This window comes from Aethalodelphis obliquidens, unplaced genomic scaffold (assembly GCF_003676395.1).
Source record: "Aethalodelphis obliquidens isolate GAN/ISIS:26980383/991018 unplaced genomic scaffold, ASM367639v1 scaffold33, whole genome shotgun sequence".
In the NCBI taxonomy this organism is placed as follows: domain Eukaryota; kingdom Metazoa; phylum Chordata; class Mammalia; order Artiodactyla; family Delphinidae; genus Aethalodelphis; species Aethalodelphis obliquidens.
Genome location: NW_020837977.1, coordinates 9541494 through 9565140, shown reverse-complemented (window position 1 = coordinate 9565140; position 23647 = coordinate 9541494). Strand labels below are relative to the sequence as shown.

The following is a 23647-nucleotide window of genomic DNA, read 5'->3' as shown; positions in this document are numbered from 1 at the left end:
CACAGCACGTGGGATCTTCCCCGGCCAGGGCTCCAACCCCTGTCCTCTGCACTAGCAGGCAGACTCCCAACCACTGTGCCACCAGGGAAGCCCTCCTTTTTTCCTTTAAAAAAATTTATGTCGTTGACTTGTTGTAGAAACTGGATTAGTTGTCCTGTAAAATGTCTAAATATTTCATAATAAAAACTCTTAAGGTAAAAAAAAAAAGACAAACTGTGGAGTTTGAGCCTTTCAACTTCCAGTAAGTCAGCCCACCTCTCTGGAATGTTCTTTGAAGTGTCTGCATACAGTCCGGTACAGTGAACCATAAACACACCGTGCTTGGCAGGCATACACAGACTGTTAAACATGAGTGAATGTTTTAATTTTATCATTGAGCCTTCTCAGGTTCTTGACCTGTTTACTCGCTGTGATTTGTCTACTGTTCTTAAATAGAATCTGAAAATAGCACCATTTCTGAAGCATTTTAAAAAAATCAAGATAAAGCTTGTTAGCTAATCTCAGTCTTCTCTATTTCAGAAATTAGAAAATTAAAAATAGTTAAACTGGAGGTAGCTTCGTAAAAGCCAGATTTGGTTCCACTTTAAGGATGCACAGAAGAAGCAGTGACCAAACAATGCATGTTTTCTTCACCTCAGTGTCTGCCTTCACCTTTGATTTCTTTGCTATAATTAGCATCTGTTGCCAGTGAAGCTGAGAACTTATTACCTGCAGTAACCAGAATTAGATTACTGGTTCTTTTGGCTTGGTTGTTTCAACAGATTGTAGTGTATGAATATTATTGCAAATCTAAAAAGATTTTTTAATATCTGTCTCATGCTAATCATTTTGAATCTTTACTAGTTTGAAGATTCAAAGCAAAGGTATAATTCCAAATCAAACATTTGGGTAATTCTGGGTGTATCTTTTGGATCAGGCCCTAAACTAGGAGACATTTGACAGGGATACATATTAGTTATTTTAAGATGAAAGAGAGGGTTGGGAACCAGGATCCTTAAATCCTCAACCAACCAGCTACTGTGGCTTCAGCTGCCCTCTCTGGATCCCTGTAAGATGTAAGTGTGTAGAAGACCAGGCCAGACAGACACCAGCCATAGGTAAGGGCTGGAGCCTTGACATACTGTCTGGGATGAATTGGGTGGTCAGTGGATGATCTTTCCCGTGGTCCACTGATAATTAGTCACTCTTTTCTTTGTGTTCCTGTAGCTCTTTGGATTTATCATATCCTTCCTTGTATTATAGCTATTGTGTACAACTATATACCCTCCACTAAAATGTACCTATCTTAAGAGTAGGGATCATATCTTATTTATCTTCCTAGACTTTCTTAATGTAGTAAGAACTCAATAAATGTTTTATTTAATCGAATTGGCACTCGAATGGCCAGAAAATGTTGATGTCTTCTCATCATTCAGTCTTCAATTAGGAAAGATTTGTAGTCATTAAGCAGCAAAAGCAACTTAAACCAAAACAAACTACACTAACAACGAGATTAACACTGGCAGATAATATTCTAGGAGTTATAAAGGACAAGGAGCTGAACCGAGTGTTGGTTCATCCATTCATTTAGCAAACATTTATTGAGACCTTGATGTACGTCACACACTATGCTTGATGACCAGGATGGAAAGGTGAAAAGATACTGTCTCTGCACTCAGGGAGTTCACAGTTTCAGTTGTGTCTGATCCTGGAATAATTTTTAATAATAAAAGAATAATAGGATTTATAGGTCACCAGAAAAACAGAAAACAAAAAAAACTTAACCAGTACTCTTCAAAAGTATCAATGTCCTGAGAAATTAGGAGAGACTAAGAATCTGTCACATATTGGAAAATAATAAGGAAACATGACAACACAGTGTGGTATAAGAGATTGGATCCTGGAACAGAAAAAGGACATTTTACCAGTGACATATTTTAGAATTGCTGGAGCATAATGATACGTTTTATTATGTTTAAAAAATTCTCCCCAGAGACTTCCCTGGTGGTCCAGTGGATAAGAATCTGAGCTTCCACTGCAGAGGGCGCGGGTTCCATCCCTGGTTGGGGAACTAAGATCCTCCGTGCCTCGCAGCTCGGCCAAAAAAATTAAAAAATAAATTCTCTCCAGACAGTGCACCCCCATACTGCCTGCCTGCCTTCCTCCTGACTACACCATCCCGTCCCCCCCTGTATACAGGTAGGTTAAGAAGCCGTCTTGCTTGATTTGCATTTCTCTGATGAGTAGTGAAGTTAAACATATGTTTATTTGTTTATTGGCAATTTGTATTTCTCACTGAATTGCCTATTCATATCCTTGGCCTATTTTTCTTTTGGTTATTTTCTTTTTCTTATTGTTTAAAAGAACTCTTTATAGATTATGAATGATAACCCTTTGTTGCCCATTTTGCAAATATTCTCTCTCAGTGTGTCATTCATCTTTTAACTTTATGGTCTTTTTTGCTATATCGAAGTTATGTTGGTGTTTGTGGGAGGGTATAAATGAATTTTTATTTCATTTAAAATTAAAATACTAGGAGCTAAGAATACATTTTAAAAACCTATCAAAACTCCAGGCGGAAAATCCACTGTGCTTTTCTGAGAAGGGAGCAATGCCCAGGATCAAAGCAAAGCATAGCAAAAGAATTCTGGGTGCCCTTCTCAGGCTCCCTGTACTTCCCTCCCAGCGCTCTTCTGCCACCCAGTGCTATTGCTCTCCTAGGAATTCCTAGGGGAGAAGGATGTACATAAAGGCAGGGCTCTGCTAAAGTGTTTAATCTTTATGTAATTTAATCAGTCCATCGTGGCTTCTAGGTTTTGTTTCAGGCCAAGGAATTTCTTTCCTACCCAAAGTTTATAAAGATATTATATATATCTTTATATATATATATATATATATATATATATATATATATATATTTACAGTTTTATTGTTTTGTTTTTTACATTTAGATCTTTAAACCATCAGTAATTTATGGATAGCCAGTTATCCTTGTGCTGTTTGTATTGAATAATCCAGTCTTCTCCTACTGACTTGAAATGCCACCTTGAGCATGTATGAAACCCTCTAAGTATAAACCCATTATACTTATTATTTTCTGGACTCGGTTCCACTCCACTGTTCTAGTTATCTTTTCCTGATCAGTACCACACTATCCTATTTACCATGTTTTATAGTTCTTTTCAGTGTTTTGTGGGCCAAGTCTTATTTTGTTACAGTTGTTTTACAAAATATTCTTGGCTATTTTCAAACATTTACTCTTTTAGATAAGCTAGAGAATCAGCTTTTAAATTTAAAAAATTCCATTGGGAATTTGATAAAAATCATATTTAGTTTACAGATCAATATGGGGAGAATTGGCTTTAAAAAATATTGAGGCCTCTTATTCAGATATGACTCTCCACTTACAGAGATCTTTGTACGTCCTTCAATAAAACATTATAGTATTTTTAAACTGTTTTGAACATTTCTTGTTAATTTTATTTCTAGGTATTTTATAGTTGTGGTTATTATGAATGGGATATTTTTTTAAATTTATTTACTTATTTAGTTTTGGCCGCGTTGGGTCTTCGTTGCTGCGCGCGGGCTTTCTCTAGTTGCGTTGAGCGGGGGCTGCTCTTTGTTGCGGAGCTCGAGCTCTAGGCGCGCGGACTTCAGTAGTTGTGGCTCGCGGGCTCTAGAGCTCAGGCTCAGTAGTTGTGGCGCACGGGCTTAGTTGCTCCGCGGCATGTGGGATCTTCCCAGGCTCCTTCCCAGATTCCCAGGAACCTTCCCAAGGCTCGAACCCATGTCCTCCACATTGGCAGGCGGATTCTTAACCACTGCGCCACCAGGGAAGCCCTGGGATATTTTTCCATTACATTTTCGATCTGGTTCTTGCTGATACACAGTAAAACTATGATTTATATATATTCCTCTTGTATCTAATACTTTTATTAATATACTTTGTTTATTTAACCTCTCCTTCATTTCTGGGCATTAGGTTGTTCCTAATTTTGATGGTCACAGTTAGCTATAAACATCTTTAATCAGGTAATTTTTCCCTCTAAATTTCTTCCCGCAAATGGGAAAAACAGATTAAAGGGATATGTGACTTTATAGCTCTTACTGCATAGTGCTCTGAGGAATCTCCTGAAGGGCTCTCCTACCTTTCCAATTCTACCTGTAACAACATCAGCACATCAGTAGCAGTGATGAAGGTAATGGCAACAAGGATGATGAGACTCTTTGTTGAGAGCTGGGTATTTTGCTTTGGGCTTTCTGTGTCATTTCTCATTTAATCCTCATGACAAGTCTATAAGATGCTGTTACTATCAGTCTGTACAGATAAGGAAATAGGGCACAGAGAAGGAGGGTGACATATGTGGGCTCACAGCTGGTAGGAGGCGAAGTCAGGTGTGTTGTGTTCCATGGTCAGTGCCTTCTCCCTGTGTCTTCTCCAATATCCGTTCTTTCCATTTTCATTTACATTTGAAACTTTAAAAGGTATATGAGACCTGAAAGTTGTTTTATTTTGCATTTATTAACTAATAAATAAGCCATTTAATAACATACTTGTTAAACTGCTTTTTCATCTCCTTGACTACTTATCCAACAGATGTTAATTATATATTTGTAACAACTCTCTATATGTATTGGATAGAAAGTTTTTAAAGATTATATTTTCCCCTGTACCTTTACAAAGGTCCTTGGGTTTTCTTTCCCAGTGAGTCTTCCTTTCCTCTATTCTGATTTATGTCTCCTGTAAATACTTCTTATCTGAAAATTCTATTACCAGCATGTAGAATAGTATATTAAGTGTGGTTACATGGGACACATCATCTCATTAATGTACTGAATAGTAGTAGTAGTACTACTAGTAGTAGTAATAGTTAATAATAATAGCAGCTTTCAAATACTGTTTACCAAGTTCTAAGGATGTTATATACACAATCTCAGTTAATCCTCACTATAATGTAATAAGATATTATCCTTTACAGATGAAGAAATAGGCTCAGATTTATCAACTTGCCCAAGGACATACAGCTAACAAAAGGAAGGCCTGTCATATTTCAAAACCATGTTCTTAATGACTATTGTCTGGCCCTTCATTACATATAAAGTTGACTCTCTTTGCCAAAAAAAAAAAAAAGAAGAAGAAAGAAAAAAGAAAAGCTCTTTATCAAGTCAAGAATAAAAAACCTTCCATACCAATTTCTTTCTCTTAAAAATAATGTTTTTTAGTTATTGAGAATGAATTTTTTAATTGATGTATAATGTTATAATTCATGTATTATAAAATGAGCACCACAATAAGTCTAGTTAACATCAGTCACCACACATAGTTATAAAATTTTCATGCCAATTTCTTAAAGGCTTTAGATCAAGGAGATTTGAAATAGTATCACATATTCTCCTAGCATTTTTTCAAGAACTTTGCCATCTCCCTCGCCTGTCCTAGCTTCTCCTGCCTCTTGGGGTCTCTGAGCATTGCCACTCTGGCCTCCAGGGGGCACTATTTCACCTTTAACATAGTGGCTCAAGCATTTGACTCTCAATTCGATGGAGTAGGGATTAGACCAGGGAAAAAATTTAAACAAAAGTTTACAAAGGGCTTCAGAAGAACAAAAGACAACTGAGTACAGGGAGTAATATACAACTGGATAATTTGGTTCATTGAATGCAGTGCAGGCGTTTCAGTATTTGACACGGTAAAAGGATTCCTCCCTACCTTGCTTCCCACTACACGTACAAACCAGAAGCCAGTTTTCTCTACCCTGCATCATGTCCTCAAGCAAGCAAAAAATCTCAAAAATAGCTCCAAGGTTGGTAAGGCTAGTTCCAGCTATGGGCTTCCTTCCAAATTCTAGTTTCCAGTCTCAGAATCTGCCTCTTTCCTACATGCCAGACACTAAGCATGCCAGCCCTTTTCAGGGAAGATAGCATTGCTGACCCCTGGGCTGTTGTTGGGAGATGGTTATCTCTCACGTGCCTGCATGTCTTGCTCGGGATGGCCTGAATGCAAGGCCCTGACTGCTTGTGTTACTTATCTGTTACTCCATAGCAGATTACTCTAAATCATAGAGGCTTAAGACAACAATCACTTATTTTCTGACAGTTTCTGTGGATGAGGAATCTGGGCACGGCTTAGCTGGGTGCCTCTGGCGCAGGGTTGCAGCCTTGCCTCTGACAAGGCTATAGTCAAGGTGCTGGCCAAAGCTGCAGTCATTTCCAGGCTTGAATGGAGGAGGTTCTGCCTCCAAGCTCACTCACCTGGCTGCTGGCCAAAGACATCTTCTTTTCCTTGCCATGCAGTTATCTCTATAAGGCATCTCACAACATGACAGCTGTCTTCCCAGAGAGTGAGTCAGTGAGAGAACATAAGATGGTGCCCAAGACAGAAGCCAGTCTTTTTATAATCTCATCTCAAAAGCAACATCCCATTTCTTGTGCTGTATTCAGTTAGTTAGAAGTGAGTCAGTAAGTCCAGCCCACAATCAACTGGAGGGAGGGGTGTCACACAAAAGAGTGAATATTGGGAGGCAAGTATTGGGAATACTGGGGACCGTTATAGGCTGTCTTGGAGGCTCTCTACCACACCACTGTACGCAAGCCATTTCTCGTGGTTGGGTTTGCAGTGGGCAGTCTTGAGGGATGAAGTAACATCTCCTTCTGGGACAAAGGACAAGCTTAGCTTGCTGCTTGCTAGAAAAGCAGTGGGTTCCCCAAGTTTATTGTTCCCCAGCTGCAACACAAACCCACTGCACATGTGGCATCTCTCTGGGCCCCTCCATGTCACCCGTGTGGAACTTGGAGACAAGGGGAATTGATGCAGACATTCTGATGCTCATTCTTTTTTTGATGTGCTGTGAATAATAAAGTTCTTTTTCTCTCACTCAGCTGTCTCGTGTCTTCTTCCAGCATGACAGTTTGACTGAACAGGACAGCCTCATCAGAACTGTGTACAGAATTGTGAGACCAGCATTCACACAAGAGACCCATGTACATATCCTTCATTTTATTTGACAAATACTTATGTAACCAGGCAGGTATCCTTCTAAGAGTTTGTGAATATAAACTCATTTAAGCCATGAGGTAGGCACTATTAAAAATTCCTGTTTTGGGACTTCCCTGGTGGTGCAGTGGTTGGGAATCTGCCTGCCAATGCAGGGGACATGGGTTCGACCCCTGGTTAATAAACAGGCAACTGTTTATTAACTGTTTTTAAGCAGGGCAGGTCATGCCCTGCTTGCCTCTCACTAAGACTGATTGTCAGTTGCCCCTTTCTGCACCTTTAAAGCCAGCAGTGTTGCATCTCTCTGACCATTCTTCCACAGTTGCATCTCTTTCTCTCTCTTCTATTGCCTCCCTCTTCCACTTTTTTTTATTTTAGAAATACCACATCTTTATCCATTCATCTGTCGATGGGCATTTAGGTTGCTTCCACGTCCTGGCTATTGTAAATAATGCTGCAATGAACACTGGGGTGCATGTGTCTTTTTAAGTTATGGTTTTCTCAGGGTATATGCCCAGTAGTGGGATTGCTGGGTCATATGGTAGTTCTATTTTTAATTTTTTAATGAACCTCCATACTGTTCTCCATAGTGGCTGTATCAGTTTACATTCACACCAACAGTGCAAGAGGGTTCCCTTTTCTCCACACCCTCTCCAGCATTTATTGTTTGTAGATTGTTTGATGATGGCCATTCTGACCGGTGTGAGGTGATACCTCATTGTACTTTTGATTTGCATTTTTCTAATGATTAGTGATATTAAGCATCCTTTCATGTGTGTGTTGGCAATCTGTATATCTTCTTTGGAGAAATGTCTATTTAGGTCTTCTGCCCATTTTTGGATTGGGTTGTTTGTTTTCTTGATATTGAGCTGCATGAGCTGCTTGTATATTTTGGAGATTAATCCATTGTCAGTTGCTTCGTTTGAAAATATTTTCTCTGATTCTAAGGGTTGTCTTTTTGTCTTATGGTTTCCTTTGCTGTGCAAGAGCTTTTAAGTTTCATTAGGTCCCATTTGTTTATTTTTTTTTAATTTCCATTTCTCTAGGATGTGGGTCAAAAAAGATCTTGCTGTGATTTATGTCATAGAGTGTTCTGCCTATGTTTTCCTCTAAGAGTTTGATAGTGTCTGGCCTTATATTTAGGTCTTTAATCCATTTTGAGTTTATTTTTGTGTATGGTGTTAAGAAGTGTTCTAATTTCATTCTTTTACTTGTAGCTGTCCAGTTTTCCAAGCACCACTTATTGAAGAGGCTGTCTTATCTCCACAGTATATTCTTGCCTCCTTTATCAAAGATAAGGTGACCACGCACCTACAGTCAACGAATCTATGACAAAGGAGGCAAGGATATACAACGGAGAAAAGACAGTCTCCCTCCACTTATATGCACATTTTTGTCAGTAAGTATGTACTACAGTACTGCACCATCTCTAGTTGGCTGAATCCATGGATGCAGAACTGTTGATACGAAGGGCTCCCTAAAAGTTAGCCACGTATTTTCAGCTGGGGTTGGGGTAGGGGGTCAGCACCCCTAACCCCCTTGTTTTTCAAGGGTCAACTGTATATATATATAATTTTAAATTTTACCATGTATTGTGTTATTACTGTGTGATTATCTCACTTAATCGTAACAACTTTATGAAGTAGGAACTACTTTCCTGAATGAAAAAAACTGAAGCTAGGGAGTTAGGCGATGTGCTTGGGTCCAGAGCTGGTAAACAGCAGAGTGAGATTCAAACCCAGGACTGTTTTCCTCTAAAGCCATGTCCTTAATCACTACACTGTACTGAAATTTGTTCAAATTGTATTTTTCTTTCTACTTTCTAAGAAAATGTTTATGATAGTGAAAATTGGGTTTTTCTGTTGGAGGGATAGCCAGTTAATAGTCAGTAAATAACAGTTAAAAGTCCAATAAAGATACCGTCTCTTTATTGCCTCTATGTGCTGCTTACCATTTTCTAAATGGAATTTTATATTACCACAGACTTTTGTAACTAATTTTGACTTTTTATACCATGCCCAAAGTTTCTGGACTGTTAATACTGCTTGCTTTTTAAAAAGCCAAACGGGTATAAGGTCCTCCAAAGGCTGTGAGCTTTGGGCTTTGTTTATTTGCAGAGTTTAAAAATAAACGGGACCTCAGGAAATCACGTGATCCAGTTTCTTGCCTTGAATACCTCAAATCACCACATTTTCTTGCTATTTAGGGAAATGTATAGGATTCCATTTTAAGCATATAGGATCATTCTATGATCTAGTTTCCAGAAGTATTTTCCTCTACCTGTTTTTCATATGATTGTTCTCCAATGCAAATAAGTAGCAATTAAAAATAATTTACCCCAATCATGGGTTAAAATTACAAGTAACGAGATGCAATTTGAAAGACGTGGTTGAAGTCAAATACCATGCCTGTAAAACTTCCAAACAGATGGTACTAGGCTTGAAGAAACAACACAAGGCAAAAGTGGTAAGATAATTAAAAATGCAGTGTACTGGGGGCTTCCCTGGTGGTGCAGTGGTTAAGAATCCACCTGCCAATGCAGGGGACACGGGTTCGAGCCCTGGTCCAGGGAGATCCCACATGCCGTGGAGCAACTAAGCCCATGTGCCACAACTATTAAGCCTGCACTCTAGAGCCTGCGAACCACAACTACTGAAGCCTGCGCCCAGGCGCAGCAATGAAGACCCAACACAGCCAAAAATAAATAAATAAATTTATATTTAAAAATTGCAGTATACTGAGGGATACAGTCAATAGTGAAGGCAATCTACGTTGCATAAAGAAAAAATTAAGGTGTTTTTCTCATTTTTCATATGTTATATCAAGGATATAAAATCCCCCTTGAAAGTACAGTTCATCTTTGTACCTTGAAACTTCCCTCTGCACACCCTCTCCAGCATTTATTGTTTCTACATTTTTTGATGATGGCCATTCTGACCAGTGTGAGATGATATCTCATTGTAGTTTTGATTTGCATTTCTCTAATGATTAATGATGTTGAGCATTCTTTCGTGTGTTTGTTGGCAATCTGTATATCTTCTTTGGAGAAATGTCTGTTTAGGTCTTCTGCCTATTTTTGGATTGGGTTGGGTTTTTTTTTGTTATTGAACTGCCTGAGCTGCTTGTAAATCTTGGAGATTAATCCTTTGTCAGTTGCTTCATTTGCAAATATTTTCTCCCATTCTGAGGGTTGTCTTTTGGTCTTGTTTATGGTTTCCTTTGCTGTGCAAAAGCTTTTAAGTTTCATTAGGTCCCATTGTTTATTTTCGTTTTTATTTCCATTTCTCTAGGAGGTGGATCAAAAAGGATCTTGCAGTGATTTATGTCATAGAGTGTTCTGCCTATGTTTTCCTCTAAGAGTTTGATAGTGTCTGGCCTTACATTTAGGTCTTTAATCCATTCTGAGTTTATTTTTGTGTATGGTGTTAGGGAGTGTTCTAATTTCATACTTTTACATGTACCTGTCCAGTTTTCCCAGCCCCACTTATTGAAGAGGCTGTCTTTTCTCCATTGTATATTCTTGCCTCCTTTATCAAAGATAAGGTGACCATATGTGCGTGGGTTTATCTCTGGGCTTTCTATCCTGTTCCATTGATCTATATTTCTGTTTTTGTGCCAGTACCATACTGTCTTGATTACTGTAGCCTTGCACTGTTGGTGGAAATGTAAATTGATACAGCCACTATGGAGAACAGTATGGAGGTTCCTTAAAAAACTAAAAATAGAACTACCATACAACCCAGCAATCCCACTACTGAGAAAACCATACCTGAGAAAACCATAATTCAAAAAGAGTCATGTACCAAAATGTTCATTGCAGCTCTATTTACAATAGCCAGGACATGGAAGCAACCTAAGTGTCCATCATCAGATGAATGGGTAAAGAAGATGTGGCACATACATACAGTGGAATATTACTCAGCCATAAAAAGAAACGAAATTGAGATATTTGTAGTGAGATGGATGGACCTAGAGTCTGTCATACAGAGTGAAGTAAGTCAGAAAGAGAAAAACAAATACCGTATGCTAACACATATATATGGAATCTAAGAAAAAAAAAAAAGGTCATGAAGAACCTAGGGGTAAAACGGGAATAAAAACACAGACCTACTAGAGAATGGACTTGAGGATATGGGGAGGGGAAGGGTAAGCTGTGATAAAGTGAGAGAGTGGCATGGATATATATACACTACCAAACGTAAAATAGATAGCTAGTGGGAAGCAGCCGCATAGCACAGGGAGATCAGCTCGGTGCTTTGTGACCACCTAGAGAGGTGGGATAGGGAGAGTGGGAGGGAGGGAGACGCAAGAGGGAAGAGATATGGGAACATACGTATAACTGATTCACTTTGTTATAAAGCAGAAACTAACACACCATTGTAAAGGAATTATACTGCAATAAAGATGTTAAAAAAACAACAAAAAAACTTCCCTCTGTCTTAACACAGGGCTTTGCAGAGGAAGTGTTTGTTGAATTAGTAATATTTATATTTACATAAGATTGCCTTAAAAGCACCTTGCAGATATCTAGAAGAGAAAATAAGTCATAAATGGTTTACTTAAACTACATAAAAATTAAGTAGGTGTTCAAATGACAAGTTTCAGATTCAAGTCCCCATCCACAGTGGATCATTACATATGTAAAGGCCAGGTTTGGAGATGGGGGAAGGAGTTGAGAAGCAGGTGACAGTGTGGAGTTTAGTCGTGGGAATAGGTCCTTTTATATGTTTCATAAATGATTTAAACTACTGATCTGGGTGGGGATTATATTTTTAATTTCTACCTCCCTGAACCTAGCACAGTACCTGGCACACACTAGGCACTAAACAAATAGTTATTGAATGAAGAATGAAGAGAACAAAAGGCATTAAATTCTTAGATGACACCAAACGAAGGAGTAGGAATGGCGAAAGGTAACCAACAACTTGCTTTTTGAAAATGCACCCCATCTTTAAGAATGTTTCTGCATGCACACCCCTGTACAAATTATGTAATTGTGACCTATAGCAATAGATTGTACACATAGTACAATATAAACCCCAAATTTAAAAATATGAAATAATCAATATATTTAAACAATTTAATGGTATTTGATTAATAGTATAAGAGCGTTTTGCTTTCACTTGATGTTTTGTTACTTGGTATGTTATTCCTTTTTAAAATTCTTGGCTTAACTCTTCTTGATATCGTGATTTGCAGATCTGGTCCTAAAGTTAGATTATTCTAATACTACATTTTAATAGCTATCATAACTGGAAAAGATATTTCAACAAGATATTTAGATTTAAATGGAAGAAATGCATTGTTGTTGACTGTATCTATTAAAGTACTCATTTTCTTTTTTCGATCTCATCAACCAGTTCTACAAAGGTTTATATTGAAGTTTGACTAGTAAATTTCCATTTTGCTTGCTATCAATCAGCAATTCTTGCAAACTACAGGCATACCTCATTTTATTGTGCTTCACTTTATTGCACTTTGCAGATACGGCACTTTTTACAGCTTGAAGGTTTGTGGCAACCCTGTGTTGAGCCTGTCTATTGGCACCATTTTTCCAATAGCATTTGCTTACTTCGTGGCTCTGTGTCACATTTTGGTAATTCTTGCAATATTTCAAACTTGTTCTTGTTATGGTGCTCTGTGATCAGTGATCTTTGATGTTCCTATTGCAAAAAGATTATGGCTCACTGAAAGTTCAGATGATGGCTAGCATATTTTAGAAATAAAGTCTTTTTTAAATTAAGGTATGTACTTTTTTTAGATATAATGCTATTGCACACTTAATATACTGCAGTAGAGTGTAAACATAACTTTTATATGCACTGGGAAACCAAAAAATTTGTGACTCACCTTATGCAATATTTGCTTCATTGCAGTGGTCTGGAACCGAACCTGCAGTATCTCAGAGGTCTGCCTGTGACTTAAAAGAATTTTATCTTTTCAACAGATGAATTTAAGACCCACTGAAATCCATTATTTGGAAAATATTTAAACAAATAAAAAATTGTTTCCAAAATTTTTAAGCGTGCATATATTAGTTTTAATAGGACACATGCACTGTTTTTTGCAACAAAATTACATTTTTCCAAATGCTTTTAAGCCCAAGCATCTTGAATACTATGATAGAAGATAAAGAGTTTCCACAATGACTCCCCATCTCAATACAAAATATTATATAGATTCTATTGAAAGGATTAGTTTTTACAAAATTAATCACATCAATGACTTCCTATACCACACAAAACTGCATCACACTGATGATGGATGAATGAAGGTTTCCCTTCAAGTGGAAGCGCACCCTTCTCAGGATACCTCGCAGAGCATACGAATGACTGACAAAGGACTGTATGAGCATGCCAGTGGCAGTGCATATGTTGAATAATACAGCTTAATTTCTTCCTTTTTAGGTAAAACAAATAGAGACGGTCCGTGACTTACAATGGTTCACCTTACGATTTTTCAACTTCACGATGGTGTGAAAGCAATATGAATTCAGTAGAAACCGAACTCCAGATTTTGACTTTTTATCTTTTCCTGGGCTAGGGATATGCTGCTATGATCCTCTCTCGTGATGCTGGATAGCAGCAGCTCCTGGTCAGCCAGGCAATCGGGAGGGTAAACAACCCATACGCTTCCAACCATTCTGGACCCAGAAAACTATTCCATTTTTCACTTTCGGTACAGTATTCAATGAATTACATGAGATATCCAACACTTTATTATAAAGTGGACTTTGTGTTAGAGGATTTTACCCAACGGTAGGCTAATGTAAGGATTCTGAACAGGTTTAAGCTAGGCTTGGCTAAGCTATGACGTCTAGTAGGTAGGGTGTATTAAATGCATTTTAGAATATTTTCGACTTATCATAGATTTATTGGGGATGTAACCCCATCGTAAGTTGAGGAAGATCTGTTACACACTGGGATATCCTCTTTCTCAACTGTAGTAAATTGTCTTGAGTACTCCTAGGATTTGTACCCTCCACTTTGGATGTCTTGTCTTAACAAATGTGATGAAATTAAAAATATCCAGGAAAAATAGTTTTGGTAAAACAGGTGCAGAGGAGTTCAATAGGATAATCAAAATAACCTCTTAAATATAGTTTGAGAAGTGTAAGTATGCTAAACAAGCATCTAGAGTTCCGATTTTAAAGTCTAATGATGAAATATAATTCTAAATGTAAGAATAATTCTAAGTTGCATTATAGGAGTGTGAATTGAAGGGCTGAGAGAATGCTCTCACTATACTAAGGACTTACCCAATCGTTTCAAAGAAGATTCCATGTCTCATAATGGGCATCTCATCTAAAAAAGAATGTGGAGAATTTGGAAAGAAGTTGTACGAGAGTTGTAAAACATTAAAAAAAGAGAGAAAAAGAGGTGTAGAAAAAGTTAAAAGAACTGAAGCTGTTTATTCTAGAAAACCTAGGGAATTTAAGGGTGTTCTGGTATATGAAGAGTTATAGTCCTTTAAGTTCCATTTAAGCCTTTGACATATCTGGTTGAGCCAGACACAGATACCTTAGGGAACTAGATGAGGAAATAACAGCAATGCATGCATCTCTTTAAGCCAAAGGCTATTAAGACTTTGCCATATGAGACAGGTTCAATCATTAATTGCACATAATTAACAGTAAATAACTGAGTCACCAAATGAATGGTGTTTAAGAAAGCTATTATTCTATACTGATAATTAACTAAAATAATTATTATCTTCAAAGGCTACCTAGTAGGTTTGAGCTCAAAGGCCTAATAATATGATTCTCTGAGGGACACAGGAACTCCTGACAGGACTTATGTAAATAAGCTACTGTCAACTAACAACAGACACAGTTTATGTATGTAACAGACTATCCAAACAAGAGAGAAAAAAACAAAGAGGGAAAATGAGAAAGAAAAAAGGGGCAATTTTTATTTTGTTCTTGATGCTCATAATAACTAGATCGGAAGATAATGAGATTTCCTTAACAGGGAAGGATAATAGTTTTACTTCAGATAATGGAATGTTCTTAGCAAGATTTAAAGCAATTTCTAGCAGCTTTTTAATCAAAAAGCTGATGCTAGCAGTTTAGGTGGTTTGATCTCCTAACACTTCCCATTGGTTTTTTTCATGAGTCTAATATAGAAAGTAAGAAAGTTCTGTGATCTGAAAAGCCATGGCCGCAGGCTCAGCGGCCATGGCTCACGGGCCCAGCGGCTCCACGGCATGTGGGATCTTCCTGGACTGGGGCATAAACCCGTGTCCCCTGCATCGGCAGGCGGACTCTCAACCATTGCGCCACCAGGGAAGTCTTGAAAAGCCTTATATTTGACCCTAATATAATCTTGCTTTAAAATGGAGTTTTCTTTTTATTACAAACACACCTGAACTTTAGGCATTTCAGTTTTGAGTTTGAACATGGCTAACTTGGCCCAAGAAAGATGTTGAGCTTTGAGCCACTCCCACAGGCAACACACAAAATGAGCATGCTCTGAACTGTTTTCCAGATCAAGGAAACAGGGTAATTCTGCTTTGTGCTAAGGCAATATAAACCGGTCTGTTTCAGTTCCCGTGAGGATATGAGTTATTCTAACTATACTTTGCATTGCTTTATTAAATTGCTTTGCTCAAAAAATTCAATAAATTGGTCATTTAAACTCATATTCTCACCTATTTTTACAGCAGGCTTTTCTTGTTAATTATTTTCTGAGCCAATTCATGGCTAGGACTATGCCTTAAACGACTTTCCCAATAAAAATGGCTTTCTCTTTTCTGAAGTTGTGGGATATTACGGTTGGTATATCAATGGATAAACATAGCTGGAAACTATAGCAACAACTCATGATGTCTGACCCACTGAAGTAGGTGAGTCTGTAGTAGAATGAAAGAAAAGGTGCTATAAAAACTATGCAAATAACATGAATCAAAAACATCTTTCCTGGGCTTCCCTGGTGGCGCAGCGGTTGAGAGTCCGCCTGCTGATGCAAGGGACACGGGTTCGTGCCCTGGCCCGGGAAGATCCCACATGCCGCGGAGCAACTAAGCCCGTGCGCCACTATTGAGCTTGCACTCTAGAGCCCACAAGCCACAAATACTGAGCCCGCGTGCTACAACTACCGAAGCCTGCGCGCCTTGAGCCCGTGCTCTGCAACAAGAGAAGCCACCGCAATGAGAAGCCCGTGCACCGCAACGAAGAGTAGCCCCCGCTCGCCGCAACTGGAGAAAGCTCGTGTGCAGCAACGAAAACCCAATGCAGCCAAAAATAAATAAATTTTTTAAAAAGATCATAAACCAGAACTCACTTAAAAATAAAAAACAGGCACTCATCTCATCATAACATATTATTTAAAAAGAAATACTGTATAACTTGGTTAGGTAGTTTTTTGTTTTTGTTTTATGTTTGGGTCAATAGTTTACAGTATTGACAGTCCAGTTATCTAAACTTATGAACATAACTATATCTTAGTATTTCTTTTATGATTTTTTCCTGTTACTTTTAGGACTTCTACAAAAATCCCAAAACTCCAAAAACTGACCATTCTTTATAGTAGTGCAAATGAAATATGAAATACTGGCATTTTTATATCTGTGTTAGAGCTAACAATAACGATGATGACAATAGCAATCAACTGATAATATGTTCCAGTCATTCTACTAGGTTCATTTGATCCTCATAGCAATTTCATGAGATAAGCACTATTACTATCGGTTTTACTGAGGAGAAAAAAATACTGTTATCATCCTTACGTTCCTGACAAAACCTTTGCTTGCAGAGGTGAAATAATTTGTCGGAAGTAGAAAGTGGCAGAGCCACAACTTAAATTTGGGTCTGTCCGATTCCAAAGCTTGTGCTCATAATGTCTACATTATAGATATAACAGATGAACACAACATTTGCCCAATCTGCATGAACTGAATCATATTTTCAAACAAAATACTGGAATCCAGAGTCTAACAAAAAACTTTCTCTATTTAAAAAATGTACTTACATGAATTTACATGAAACCTTTTATAAAGGCATAAACATCAACTAGATATTGCTGAACATTCAACAACTTTTACAGTGTAAACTTAAAAGAAATTGGAAACATAAAGGAAAAAGGAGATATGATCTTTATCTATAGGTGAATATGATTGATCAAAATGATCAGCCTTTAAGTGTGTCCTTTAATTTTAAGTGAAAAAACCCTTCAATAGTTTGTGAATATATTTATGACCTCTAGTGTTCTGAGAAATCAAGCTATTAAATTGCAGCTCTCAGATTATAAAGGCAAAATACCCAACGTTTTATCAGTTGAACGTCACCCACCAACTTTTGTCTGGAAGCATTTGTGGGAGTTGGAGGGTGTGTGTGTGTGTGTGTGTGTGTGTCTGTGTGTGTGTGTGTGTGTGTGTGTGTGTGTGTGTGTGTGTTCTTCACGGCAGGAGGACAAATTTATCTTGGAAATATAATGGTTCCCAGATGTTTGTTTTTCAAACAAAAGAAAAAAGAAGTTGAAAAGTGGTGATAGCCAGGTATTTGTCTCTGAAGTGAGAATGATATGATTCCACTTGGAGTTCATTGTCACAAAAGTTCCTTTTGTCTGAGAAATTTTTCAACACTGTGACTATGGCTTTAGTTAAGAGATATCACTGATCACTTATTGATTTTGTTTCAAGAGAGGAACTTCTCTAGCTTCTCTGTGCTTTATTGTGCAGATTGCTTTGTATGGATCACGGTAAAAACATATAAAGGACCACTGGCAATGTGTTGATTAGTATCTACTGGATTTTAGAATCCACTGTATTTTATATCCATTTCTGTATGCCACTGAATATCACTGTTTAGAAAGTTTTGTAGGATTATTATGTTTTGAACTATAAAAGTATTTGATTCACAAACCATTTTCTTTAAGGAGAAGGCCATACAATGTTAATTGACATCAGAAATGAATATTCTTACCTTTTCTGTGAGACTAAATTTTTGAATATTTTAAATACAAGGAAATGTCCCCTGAATTTAGGGAAGCCACACATAAATCAGTTCTTCTAATTACCTTTATTAGTTCGTTTGTTCATAGATTTGTGGCAAGTTCTCTACAATCATATGAGCTAAAGTATAGGTCACTGACTCAAAATCTGAAATACGATATGCACGTGGGATTCTTTAAATAGTTGTTTGAGTCTATCTTCAAGTGACATCTGATAAAACCTAACTGGTTGTGGGGCAAAACCAAAAAGCACTCTACTTCAAACTCTTGACCACTTCACTCCACACCCATTTAATCACGCACACATTCTGTACCTCTCTTCACCCTGTCTGGAAAAAAAAAGATTCATATGGCTCTAAAATGCAACTTCTGTATTTAAATAGCCAGAGTAATAAGAAGCTGTACAGTGTGCCCTCAGCTGACTTGGAGATTAATGGAATGCCAATATACACACAGACACACGCACACAGACACACACACACACAGAGGATCCAAAAAGAGGTGTGGAAAGGAAGTTTCTCTGTATAAAGGATCTGCCAATCTGTGAAAGCGCTCTCCTGTCTAACAAAGGCCAAAACTCTGCTGATGAAAAAGTAGAAAACTGTTCAGAGAATGCTAAATGAAGCATAGCTGTTCCCCTGAATTATCTGGATACTTATTCACCTCTCTGAGTGTCCAGTTTACACCCCATCACATGCCCTCCAGGCCACTCCCGGGTGGCTCTCGTCTCTCCGGGCGTCCGGCGGTCCTGCTCCCTTCGCGCCAGGTTCAAGTTCCCCCGCCGAGCCCGGGCGCTAGGGCCCACGCCGTTCTTGGGCCCCTGGGCATTGGTCACTATAAGCTGAGCAGCGGGAAACAAACGAAGAGTATGAGCCTCTAGGCGGGATCCCGCGGGGTCCTATGAACTTTGCGCCCACGGCGAGGGGCCGGACCTCGCGCTGCGCCGGGGCTCTCGCGCAGGTTCTCGGGGAAGCGGGAGGACAGCGGGTCTCCGCGGCGGGGGCACAGCTCAGCCTGCGGCTCCTTCCCGGTGCCAGCCGCCCCGCAGCCGGGAGCCGGCGCCTAACCCGGAGCACGGCCGGACGGCCAACTCTCCCCGGCGGCCCCGCGCACCCTGCGGGAGGAGCCGGCCGCCGTGACGCGTCAGGGAGGAAGCGCCAGCGCCCGGCGGCCCTGCCGGGAAGGAGGAAGCGCGAGTGCGCTCGGCTCCGCGCCCGCCGCGCGGGGAGGCAGCACCACGGAGCCGGGTAAGTGCGGAGCCGCCGGGACCCGAGGCGGGTGGGCGGGCGGCAGGGTCCGCGCGCTTCCGGGCCGCAGTCAGGCCCCTCGGGCAGGTGAGACGGTGCGGGGCGAGGGGAGCCCGGGCCTCGCCTGCTGCCTCTTCCCAGAGATAACGTGACTTTCCCGGGTCCCCTGGCAGCGCCCCCTCCCTCAGCCTGGAAACCTCCGAGTTGGTCGGAGGGGAAGAACCATACCCCCGGCCCAGCCTTCGGCTCTGAGAGTTTTGTGGTCTTTGTTTCCTCGAGGTGAACTCAGATTCTGCCTTCCTATTCCTAAACGCCCGAGTGGTGTCTTGGCGCGGGGGGCGGGTTTTGTTAACCCGTGAGCGGTTTCGGAGCGTAGAGGAGCCGGGAACCGGGGGGGTGGGAGATCCCACCCACGCCACAACCTGAGGTCAAGAGTGGATGCGGGTCATCTGTGAGCAACCAGGATGGAGGAGGCCTCGGAGCGGAGGGCATGGAAATCATTAACCTGTTGTCAGCGGACCTGTAGTCTGCGACTTCCGTGCGTGGCTGCCCTTTACGTTCCCTGTGATTTGAACCCCTTCTATGCCTTTTAAAGTGCATCTGGCTCTATAGATTCCCACCTTAGCATTGGTATGTGCCATCTAGAAATGCTTTGAGATTTTTAGATTCTGTCCTTTTCAGTGGTGGTTACTTGGAAAGATGGAAAAGAGAATTCATCTCTTGAGACTTAAACTCTTTCATTATTTAATTTTGCAGTGATCTCTGAACCATGATTAGAATTTCAGTTCTGCACAAGACTCTGTAGGGTACACTTGAGGTGCAGGAATAAATACAGAGCACGACAGTTTCCAAAGCTTTATCAAGGTAAAAAAAATAGTAGATCGTTGTGTATTTTGATTCTCTACTTTGTCACTAGGTTAATAATTCACCTGGCCAATCTGGGAAGTGCTTTATTTATTTATCAAACACTTAGATAGCTCTTACATGTGTTAGGCTCTTTCTAAATGCTTTATAAATATTAACTCAAAATGTTAAATTATAGCAGTTCTAACAACGAAGAGGCTATGCATGCTTCAGTTCCCTGAATGTCATTGCAAGAGCTAGAAACATTAGAGGAAGTTTCAGGCATATTTTAGGACTGGGTGTGCCTTCTGGCTCTCTGTTTCCAGTCCTGTAAGCAAGCCACCACCCCTCCACTCCCTGGGGGAAGGGAGTCTGGAGCCACGGGAGTGAGACCTCTTCCTTGCAGATCTCTGGCCACATGCCTAGCATCTTCCGTAACATGGTCTTTCTCATCTGCCATAGTGCCCATCCTTAGCTAACTCTGGAGAGACCAGAACTTCCCCCTTTCTTCAAGTGCCACTGCACTGAGGCTAATTTTGTTTCCTTCCCGATATGATTGACAATTTATTTGACTGTAGCTTATATTTTAGGGTCAGACTGAACTTGAAATGTACCATAAAATAGAACATTTTTGTTTGAACACATCAATGTAACAAATAATGCTTTGTAATTTTACTGCCATTTGCTGCAGGTAACACTGAGTTGATGGATCAACCTTCTAGGTAACCATTTTGTGATTTGCAGATATGTAGAGAGCATATTTTCCAGGATTAAGTGTCCTCTTCAAATGAGTGCCTTGGCCTGATGGCCAGATTGAGACCCAAAATGGTGAATAAAACAAACACGGTTCTTGTCATTATGGTGATTATGAATCTAACGTCAAAATCTGCACGTCATACTAGCTTTCTCTCTCTGTTTCATATATTTAAATTTCCAGGGAGATGATTAAATGACACTCTAAGCCTTATTTAATAAGATTATGAAGTGTCTCCCAGAAGCAGGAAGGCTCACTTTCCTCTGATATAATTTATGGCACACAGGCATTCATGAATTCAATTCAGCCAAATGACAACTAACACTTTCATGGTTTACAAAGTCCTTCCAGGTATACTTATTTGCTCTTCAGAGGGTCCTTGTGAGGTTGGTAGCCATTTTTTATTCCTTTTTTTACAGATGAGGAAACTGAGGCATAGAAATATTAAAATGCTTTATCCAGGGTGGCACAGCTGGTAAGAGGCAGAGCTTGAATGGAGAGCAGGTGTGTGGACAATGTCCGGCACATGCCAGCCTGTAATAAACATTTGTGGAATAAATGATTCCCAATGACTTCAGATTTCTTGCTATTTCAAAACATTATGCCTCTCAAACCCCTTAGTTGATTTGTGCCTAAGAGATTGCCAGGCCTAGTCCAATGTTTCTCTGTTATTTCAAACAGTATCTGCTACAACATATTTTCTACAAAAGGGATGAGATGGAATGCCCTTTAGACTCATTTCTTGGGATTTAGCATCTCTGTTTTTTTTTTTTTAATTAATTTATTTGGCTGCGTGGGGTCTTATTTGCAGTATGCAGGATCTTCCTTGCAGCATGCAGGATCTTCTAGTTGCAGCATGTGGGATCTAGTTCCCTGACCAGGGATCGAAGCTGGGCCCCCTGCTTTGGGAGCGTGGAGTCTTAACCGCTGGGCCACAAGGGAAGTCCCTCATCTCTGGTTTTTGAAAAAACAAATAGGTTTGTTATTTTTTTTCCTTTCTCAAGCATCCTACTTTTCTCCTCTGAATTGGAGAGAGTTAAGATTGGACACATAGATTTCGTGTTTGTGTTGACAGCTTTCTTGTCTCTCCCTGCTCATTTAAGGTCATTTTTAAGGACTACAAATCACTGTAGGTTTTCAACGTAAGTGAAATGATTCAGCTACCTAGATTTATGATCAAGTTCACATACAATGACCATAGGTATTGTAATTTGTTTTGAAGTGTCTGACATCACTACTGTGTTTTTTGAAGTATTGCAATTACTTTAATATAAAGGGTCTTTTAAAAAACAACAGCAACAAAAAATCCCTCAACTTTTTATCCTTCAAATATAACTCTGTATCCTAAAGTATGTTACCTCCAGATGGATAACTTTCAGTGAGAGAGGTCAATATGGCCATTACCTAGTGGGAGGAATTGGGAAGGGCTATCGAGAAAAATGAGAGATGGAGTGGCCCTTCCCATGAGGGATACTAGACGGTAGGAAACCCTTAATGAAGCCAGACCAAGTCATCTGCCTGTCAGCCTTCTTCTGCGTGGGGGTGGAATAAAATACTTTTGAAACCTGCCTTGTTCAGAAACCACTTTACCTTTTCCAATCCTCAGGGTTGGTTTTTTTTTTTCTCTTTTAAAAAAAATCATGTAAATTACTGACTAAACTGCTGATTCATGAAACTCGAATTATGTAACACGTTATTCCTGACAGAAACAGCTCCCACATTATTTTAAGGGACTCAGTGTCTCTGTTTTCCTTTACCTATTGCATTCCTTATAGTGGAATCTTTGTTCTCATTTCACTTTTTTTTTTTTTTGCGGTACGCGGGCCTCTCACTGTTGCGGCCTCTCCCGTTGCAGAGCACAGGCTCCGGACGCGCAGGCTCAGCGGCCATGGCTCATTGGCCCAGCCGCTCCACGGCATGTGGGATCTTCCTGGACCGGGGCACAAACCCGTGTCCCCTGCATCGGCAGGTGAACTCTCAACCACTGCGCCACCAGGGAAACCCCCTACATCATTGTTTTTGACAGCTGCATAGTATTCCACTTTGTAGTTAATAATTTATCCATTTTGTATTTCTATTATCTGTATGTTCTTTTAAAAATATTTAAATCACCAAAGTAATATTTTTAAGAAAAATTCAAAGAAAAAAAGTATCATCAGTAAACCTACCACTCAATAATCACTATTAGCATTTTAGAGTATATCCTTCTAAACTTTCATTTGTGTGTGCATATCCATATTTCCAATGACATTAAAATTTTTCTTTTATGCGGGCTTGCTTTGTTGGTTAGAGAATCATGTTTATTTAGTCAACCAACGTCATAGATTCCAGGCACTTTTGAACCAATTATTTTACTACATTTCCTGGCCACCTGCCATTCCCCAAATCTGGATAACACTACTGGAAATTTATACTACTGCTCATAAAGAGGATGAGATAAGGGTGTGTGGATGGACAAATCCATTCAGATCAGCAAAAAGCATATATCCTTTTGATGGAGGTCAGTCAATATTCTAAGTACATCTAAAATACAAGATATTTAAGAAGAGAAATGATAGAATATTCTTATATCATAGATTATGATCACTAAAGGAAAAGCAGAAATAATGGACCTGAACGAAGGAAAAAATGTTGAATTCAGTTAAAAATTAGAACAGTTGAACTTCAGATGTTTTGAAATAGTCTCCTAATGATAAGTACATTGTTTGGAGTAATTGGTTTAACAAAGCTCCCTCCAATGGTAGGAATAAGTGACCTTGAAGTTTCTTGTGATCCTCTTATATTATAGGCTATCTCAGAGTTAGTAACACTTGATTTAGTATAATTTCATGCATACAACTCTCTAGTTACTAACCCCACCAGTTTTTCCAGACAGCATCTG

The 23647-nt window shown here is 39.4% G+C and overlaps 1 protein-coding gene and 2 long non-coding RNA genes across 7 annotated transcripts in view; 2 read left to right on the top strand and 1 right to left on the bottom strand.

Moving 5' to 3' along the window:
* Positions 1-13134, top strand: part of LOC113631485 (uncharacterized) — a 29816-nt gene extending 16682 nt beyond the window's left edge. The window contains exons 2-4 of one of the 3 annotated variants that reach the window (XR_003437349.1): positions 6859-7053; positions 11771-11886; positions 12850-13134. This is a non-coding gene — a long non-coding RNA (uncharacterized LOC113631485). The remainder of the gene's footprint in view (positions 1-6858; positions 7054-11770; positions 11887-12849) is intronic. The other 2 variants (XR_003437348.1, XR_003437346.1) reach the window with 2 other exon arrangements.
* LOC113631486 (uncharacterized) overlaps positions 1-18689 on the bottom strand; it is a 34173-nt gene extending 15484 nt beyond the window's left edge. Inside the window, exons 1-2 of the long non-coding RNA XR_003437350.1 lie at positions 18586-18689; positions 14232-14277 (exon numbers count right to left, since the gene is read on the bottom strand). This is a non-coding gene — a long non-coding RNA (uncharacterized LOC113631486). The remainder of the gene's footprint in view (positions 1-14231; positions 14278-18585) is intronic.
* Positions 18690-19070: 381 nt separating this feature from the next.
* SGK3 (serum/glucocorticoid regulated kinase family member 3) overlaps positions 19071-23647 on the top strand; it is a 113161-nt gene continuing 108584 nt past the window's right edge. Inside the window, exon 1 of one of the 3 annotated variants that reach the window (XM_027127972.1) lies at positions 19071-19169. The gene's annotated coding sequence lies outside the window, so the exon portion shown is untranslated. The remainder of the gene's footprint in view (positions 19170-23647) is intronic. The other 2 variants (XM_027127975.1, XM_027127970.1) reach the window with 2 other exon arrangements.